At 36.3% G+C, this 8,441-nt stretch overlaps 1 pseudogene; it reads right to left on the bottom strand.

Annotated features, from left to right (window-relative positions):
* Positions 1 to 5,310: 5,310 nt before the first annotated feature.
* On the bottom strand, positions 5,311 to 5,658 carry LOC118528451 (signal peptidase complex subunit 1 pseudogene; annotated as a pseudogene).
* Positions 5,659 to 8,441: the final 2,783 nt, after the last annotated feature.

Here is an 8,441-nt window from a genome sequence, read left to right as displayed (position 1 = left end):
TGGTAAGATTTCATCCTTTTTTATGGCTGAATATGGTTAAATATGTAATATTTATATATTATATATTTATATATAATCCTCTTAATCATTCGTCAATCAGTGAACACTTAGGCTGCTTCTATATCTTGGCTATTGTAAATAATGCTGCTATAAACATAGGGGTGCATGTATCCCTTCAAATTAGTGTTTTAATATTCTTTGGGTAAATCCCTAGTAGTGCAATTACTGGATCATAGGGTAGTTCTATTCTTAACTTTTTTAATATTATCACTTTTTTTAAGTTGTTGTTTTAATTCCAGTTAGCTAACTTACAATGTTACATTAGTTTCAGGTGTACACTATACTAATTCAACAGTTCTATACATCACCCTGTGCTCATCATGACAAGTGGACTCCTTAACCCCCATCACTTACTTAACCCATCCTCTCACCCACCTCCCATCTGGTAAATCAGTTTGCTCTCTATAGTTAAGAGTCTGTTTCTTGGTTTGCTGATCTTTCTTTCCTTCCCTTATGTTCATCTGTTTTGTTTCTTAAATTCCACGTATGAGAGAAATCATATGGTATTGTCTTTCTCTGACTGACTTATTTCACTGAGCATAATACTCTCTAGCTCTGTCCACATCACTGTAACTGGCAAGATTTCATTATTTTTTTTATGGCTGAATAGTGTTCCGCTGTATATAAATACCACATCGTCTTTTACCTATTCATCAGTTGATGGACACAGGCTGATTCCATATCTTGGTTATTGTAAATGATACTCTAGAAAAATAAGAGTGCATGTATCCCTTTGAATTAGTGTTTTGGTATTCTTTGGCTAAATACCTAGTAGTGCAATAGTTGGATCATAGGGTAGTTCTATTTTTAACTTTCTGAGGGACCTCCATACTGTTTTCTAGAGTGGCTGCACCAGTTTGCACTCCCACCAGAAATGCAAGAGGATTCTACTTCCTCCACATCCTCACCAACAGCTGTTGTTGATTTTACCCATTCTCAAAGGTGTCAGGTGGTAGCTTATTGTAGTTTTGATTTGAATTTCCCTGATGATGAGTGCTGTTGAGCATCTTTTCATGTGTCCGTTAGTCATCTGTACATCTTTGAAAAAATGTCTATTCAGGTCTTCTGCCCATTTTTTAATAGGATTGTTTTTTGGGAGTTTAATTTTTTTAGAGGGCGTTGAGCTTTATAAGTTTTATATATATGTAAAATGTTATGTTAGTCACCATATAGTACATCATTAGTTTTTGATGTAGTGTTCCATGATTCATTGTTTGTGTATAACACCCAGTGCTCCATGCAATACGTGCCCTCCTTAATACCCATCACTGAGCTAACCCATCTCCCCACTCCCCTCCCCTCTAAAACCCTCAGTTTGTTACTTGGAGTCCATAGTCTCTCATGGTTCACCTCCCACTCCGATTTCCCCCCCTTCATTTTTCCCTTCCTTCTCCTAATGTCCTCCATTCTATTCCTTGTGTTCCACAAATAAGTGAAACCATATGATAATTGACTTTCTCTGCTTGACTTAGTTCACTTAGCATAATCTCCTCCAGTCCCATCCATGTTGATGCAAAAGTTGGGTATTCATCCTTTCTGATGGCTGAGTAATATTCCATCATATATATGGACCACATCTTCTTTATCCATTCATCTGTTGAAGGGCATCTCAGCTCTTTCCATGGTTTGGTTATTGTGGACATTGCTGCTATGAACATTGGGGTGCATATGGCCCTTCTTTTCACTACATCTGTGTCTTTGGGGTAAATACCCTGGAGTGCAATTGTTGGGTCATAGGATAGCTCTATTTTTAATTTTTTGAGGAACCTCCACACTGTTTTCCAAAGTGGCTGTACCAACTTGCATTCCCACCAACAGTGCAAGAGGGTTCCCCTTTCTCCACAACCTCTCCGACATTTGTTGTTTCTTGCCTTGTCAATTTTTGCCATTCTAACTGGTGTAAGGTGTTATCTCAATGTGGTTTTGATATGAATTTCCCTGATGGCTAATGATGATTAACATGTTTTCTTGTGTCCGTTAGCCATTTGTATGTCTTCTTTGGAGAAGTGTCTGTTCATGTCTTCTGCCCATTTTTTGACTTGATTATTTGTTTTTTGGGTGTTGAGTTTGAGAAGTTCTTTATAGATCTTGGATATCAGCCCTTTGTCTGTAGTGCCATTTTCTCTTTCCTGTATAAAGAACAGTTTGTAAAGAAAACTACAATCTTTAGAAAATTAAGTAAATGAAAATACTCTTCTGTCAGTTTTGTTAATCTCTCAAGAGATAAGATTTTACTCAAAGTATTTAACTAAACTCTAAGAATGATTCGCTGATAAAGACACCAGTACTCTTGGGGCTCCTGGGTAACTCAATCAGTTGAGCAGCCAACTCTTGGTTTTGGCTCAGGTCATGATCTCAGGGTCATGAGATCAAGCCCTACATCAGTCTCTGTGCTCACCATGGAGTCTGTTTGAGATTCTTCCCCCATCTCCTGCCCTCCCCCTCTGCTCCTCCCCATGCTCATGTGTACTCTCTTTCTCTTTCTTTTGAAAATAAATAAATAAAATATTTAAAAAATATACCAGTGCTCTCTCTTTCTACCTAGAGTATAAATTTAATTAAAAAATTAATAACGAGAGGTAAGTCCACTTGAAGTTGATGGGAAAAAAGGTATGAAATCATACTTGCAGAAGAATCAGAACACTTATCATCCTAGTCCTAGTCCCACCACTTACTACTTAGTTAATTGACAAGGCAATTAACCTCTTTGAATCTGAGTTCACTTTTATGTAGCCTAAGGATAATAATAACTGCTTTTCTTGCTTCATGCGTTATTGTGAATATCAAATGAGATAATATATATGAAGAGTCCTGAAAACTGTTATATAAACTTGAGAAAATATATTATGATGTCTCTGATTTTAAGACAAAAATCATGAAAAAATTACCAAAGGGATGTGCTAAAATAAATTTGAGTTTGCACATGGCATTCAAATAAGTTCTTTCTTAGAAAGAACCTCCTTTGTTGCTTACTGATACTAGTCTTCCACAGTCTGCCTTAGATTTTATGAGAAGCGGGTCCTGCAGAGATCTATGTCATAGTGTTTAGCACTATTCCAAAATCAATGGATGTTGATGTGATTACACAAAAGATCTTTTTAAATTTTTTTTTACATGAAAAATCTTTATTCTTCTTCTGTGGAAATATGAAGATTGAAATAGTGGCTATATTAAGGAAGGATGATGTTAGCTTCTCAGACCAGAGATGAATACATTAGTCATTGTTGAGATACTCTTCCAGGAGACATTTTGTACAGTGTGACTCAGAAGAGTGATAGAATAACCCTAATCCTGTGTCCTGATACATTTAGAAGTGTAGGACTTGTTAAATATAATTTCTCTTGGACTCCCTTTTCTTCCACATCATATATAAAAAACATCTTTCTACATACAAGAAGATGGTAGAATACATGAAAATTCCCCTGCATTTCCTGTTTGATGAGGTGCTGGTAAGTGACTTTGGAGAAAGATTTCAAGATTCTAATGACCTAATTTGGATGATCTGAAGAACCCATTCAATGTTTTACCAAATTTAAATGACCATGATTTTATAGCTTTGAATGGTCCTTCTCCACCATAATATGTCCCAAATCTTAATGAAATGTTTGAACCCCAGATATCTGCAGAAACCACTGGGCAGTACAAGCTATTCCCTTTGTTGTTTCTCAACACTGTGTCCAATTTTACTGAAGATTACACTAAAATTGAGATTTCCACTTGAATTTATTTTTGAATTCCCCCTCAATCCAGCTTCCTGCTGGAAAATAGACAGGGTTCCCACTACCTTTGGCTGTCTGATGTATTTCCTTCTGTCTGTTACATGCCATAACTTAAAAACGTGGTTTAAATTGTTACTTCCTGGTGCCTAAGCAAGATTTAATATCTAGGAGACAATTAAGACCACACAAAAAGGATGAGGAATACATCAAAGTTGGAGGGAATAAAAACGGTTTTTTGTTTTTTTTTTTAAGTTCTAAACAATATTCTAAGACCTTATTAATGTCTAGAACAGGAATTTGTGTTAAACACCAAAAGTGTGGCAGTTTTCTAAATAATTTGCAATTCCACGTAGGTTGATTCTACATACAACAAATGACTTCTATTATTCCAGGGTTTTCTGAAACCTGTTTTTGAAAAGCAGGGATTTTTGCTAGTATTTAAAATATGGGACTGAAGTTTTTCCTAGATTTTCATGTACATTTATTTTAGAATTTTATAAATAAATAAACTAAAATTAAATCTAGTTTTATTATTTATAAAATTTGTAACTCCTGTGGAGTTCAATTTTCAACATAAAACATTTTTTCATTCAAGATTTTATTTAAATTAGTTAGTTAACATATAGTGTAATATTAGTTTCAAGGGTAGAATTTAGAGATTCATCACTTGCATATAACACCCAGTGTTCATTATAACAAATGCCCTCCTTAATGCCCATCACCCATTTACTCCATCCCCCACCCCCTCCCACCCAGCAATCCTCTGTTTGTTCCCAATAGTTAAGAGTCTTATGATTTGCCTCCCTTTCTGTTTTTATCTTATTTTTCCTTCCCTTCCCCTATGTTTATCTGTTTTGTTTATTAAATTCCACATATGAGTAAAATCATACAGTATTTGTCATTCTCTGACTGACTTACTTTGCTTAGCATAATACACTAATTCCATCCATGTCATTGTAAATGGCAAGATTTCATCTTTTGATGACTGAATAATATTCAATTGTATATATACCACATCTTCTTTATCCACTCACCATTCGATGGACATTTGGGCTCTTTCCACATTTTAGCTTTTGTGCATAGTGCTGCTATAAACATTTGGGTTCATATGCCCTTCAAATCACTATGTTTGTATCCTTTGGATAAATACCTAACAATGCAATTGCTGGGTCATAGGGTAGTTTTAACTTTTTTTTTTTTTTTGCTTGCATTGAGTTTTAATTGAAAATATTAAAACAATTTAACCATTCATAATGAATTACAAAACTTTGACAGTTAAATTGTACTATCATTTATGAGGCATTTATTCATCATTAGTTTTGTAGACCTGAAAGAAACTTTGCATACTTGTGTTTTCTGTTCTCATCTCAGAGGAAGATTATGAAGAGAAAGTCTAAAATATTTATAAATCAAAAGCCAACTGAGTTAGAAGTGAAGTATAAAGGGAACAAAATCTACACAAGAAAAGGGCAGAGGTGGGTTTTAGCTCATGTTTTGAGCTCATCTCACACAAAACAAAAGCAGATGCAATAGTAAAGCTAAATCATGAAAACCCTAATTAGTTATTTTTAGCATGCCTCTTAATTTTTCTTTCCCCTGGTTTCTTGTCTTCTGAGCCTGAGTCTTGAACAGGTAACCACTTGATGGAATGTCAATGATAAATAGGCCATGGAGGAAGTGTCAACAAACATGAAAAAGCAAATCCTGTCATAACTATATAGATAGTCCACCCCAACTGTTGAGCCACGTACCTGTAGATAAATTGAACTATTGCAGGAAAAAGAATAATTCCCTGAAACATCTGTTCAGCTAGCTTCTGGCCCTTGTAATCCATTTGTGTGGGCATCAAGCTCAGATGATCTAGCATGACTGGCTGAGAAGTCTGACAGTGGCACAAGGGCAGCCAGGACTCAGAGATTGGAGGTGCCTGTTTCTGGTACCAGGTGCAGCTCAGCGGCCTGCTGAGGCTGGGAATGTGATGGCCACAGCCCCAGAAGCAGATGTCTCCCTATTTTTAATTTTTTGAGGAACCTTCACACTGTTTTCTAGAATGACTTCACCAGCTTGCTTTCTCACCAACAGTGCAATAGGGTTCCCCTTTCTCCATATCTTCACTAACATCTGTTGTTTCCTGAGTTGTTAATTTCAGCCATTCTGATGGTGTGAGTTGGTATTTCATTGTGGTTTTGATTTGTATTTCCCTGACGATGAGTGACATTGAGCATCTTTTTGTGTATCTCTTAGACATTTGTATGCCTTCTTTTGGGAAATATCTGTTCATGTCTTCTGTCCATTTCTTGACTGGATTTTTTTTTTTTTTGGGGGGGTGTTAAGTTTGATCACTTCTTTATACATTTTGGATACTAGCCCTTTATCTGATATGTCATTTGCAAATATCTTCTTTCATTCCATTGGTTGTGTGTTAGTTTTCTTGTTTCCTTTACTGTGCAGAAGCTTTTTATCTTGATGAAGATAATAGCTCATTTTTGCTTTTCTTTCCCTTGCCTCTGGAGACCTGTTTAGTAAGAACTTGTGGTGGTCAAGGTCAAAGAGGTTTCTGTCTGTGTTCTCCCCTAGGTTTTTGATGGAATGCTGTCTCACATTTAGGTCTTTCATTCATGTGGAATTTACTTTTGTGTATGGTGTAAGAAAGTGGTCCAGTTAGATTCTTCTGCATGTGACTATCCAATTTTCCCAACACCATTTGAAGAGACTGTCTTTTTTCCATTGGATATTCTTCCCTGCTTTGTCACGGATTAGTTGACCACATAGTTGTGGGTACATTTCTGTGTTCTCTATTTTGTTTCATTGATCTGTGTGTCTGTTTTTGTGCCAGTACCATGCTAACCTTGATGATTACAGCTTTGTAATACAGCTTGAAGTCCAGAACTGTGATGCCTCCAGCTTTGGTTTTCTTTTTGAACATTACTCTGGCTATTCTGGGTCTTTACTGGTTACATACAAATTTTAGCATTCTTTGTTCCACTTCTGTGAAAAATGCTGGTGTTATTTTGGTAGAGATTGCATTGAATATGTAGACTCTTTTCGGTAAGTATAGACATTTTATCAATATTTGTTCTTCCAATCCATGAACATGGAATGTTTTTCCATTCTCTGTATCTTCCTCAATTTTTTTCATAAGGGTTCTATAGTTTTCAAAGTATGGATCCTTTACCTCTTTGAATAGGTTTATTCCTAGGTATCTTATGGTTTTGGGTGCAATTGTAAATGCGATTGATTCCTTGATTTCTCTTTCTGCTGATTCATTTTTGGTGCATAGAAATGCAACAGATTTCTGTGCATTCATTTTATATCCTGTGACTTGGCTGAATTCTTCTATCAGTTCTACCAATTTTTTGGTGGACTCTTTTGGTTTTTCTACATTGAGAATCATGTTGTCCATGAAGAGTAAAAATCTGAATTCTTCCTTGCCTATTTGGATGCAGTTTATTTCTTTTGTTGTCTGATTACTGAGGTAAGGATTTCCAGTACTATGTTGAACAATAGTGGTGAGAGTGGACATCATAGTCATATTCCTGACCTTAGAGGGAAAACTCTCAGTTTTTTCCCATTGAGGGTATTAGCTGTGTGTCTTTTTTTTTAATTCCTATAAATCATCTTTTATTTTTTTCTATTTTTTTAAATTTTATTATGTTATGTTAGTCACCATACACTACATCATTAGTTTTTGATGTAGTGTTCCATGATTCATTGTTTGCATATAACACCCAGTGCTCCATGCAATACTTGCCCTCCTTAATACCCATCACTGGGCTAACACATCCCTCCACCCCCCCTCCACTCTAAAACCCTCAGTTTGTTACTTGGAGTCCATAGTCTCTCATGGTTCATCTCACTCCCCCCGCCCCCGATTTCCCTTCCTTCATTTTTCCCTTCCTTCTCCTAATGTCCTCCATGCTATCCCTTATGTTCCACAAGTAAGTGAAACCATATGATAATTGACTTTCTCTGCTTGACTTATTTCACTTAGCATAATCTCCTCTAGTCCCATCCATGTTGATATAAAAGTTGGGCATCCATCCTTTCTGATGGCTGAGTAATATTCCATTGTATATATGGACCACATCTTCTTGATCCATTCATCTGTTGAATGGCATCTTGGCTCTTTCCACAGTTTGGCTATTGTGGACATTGTTGCTATGAACATTGGGGTGCATATGGTCCTTCTTTTCACTACATCTGAGTCTTTGGGGTAAATACCCAGGAGTGCAATTGCTGGGTCATAGGGTAGCTCGATTTTTAAATTTTTGAGGAACCTCCACACTGTTTTCCAAAGTGGCTGTACCAACTTGCATTCCCACCAACAGTGTAAGAGGGTTCCCCTTTCTCCACAACCTCTCCAACATTTGTTGTTTCTTGCCTTGTCAATTTTTGTCATTCTAACTGGTGTAAGGTGGTATCTCAATGTGGTTTTGATTTGAATTTCCGTGATGGCTAATGATGATGAACATGTTTTCATGTGTCTGTTGGCCATTTGTATGTCTTCTTTGGAGAAGTGTCTGTTCATGTCTTCTGCTCATATTTTGACGTGATTATTTGTTTTTTGGGTGCTGAGTTTGAGAAGTTCTTTATAGATCTTTGATATCAGCCCTTTGTCTGAAGTGTCATTTGCAAAAATCTTCTCCCATTCCATGGGTTACC

Source organism: Halichoerus grypus, chromosome X, assembly GCF_964656455.1.
Source record: "Halichoerus grypus chromosome X, mHalGry1.hap1.1, whole genome shotgun sequence".
Lineage (NCBI taxonomy): Eukaryota > Metazoa > Chordata > Mammalia > Carnivora > Phocidae > Halichoerus > Halichoerus grypus.
Note: the sequence above shows the minus strand (reverse complement) of the source record. Positions and strands in the feature narration are given on the sequence as shown.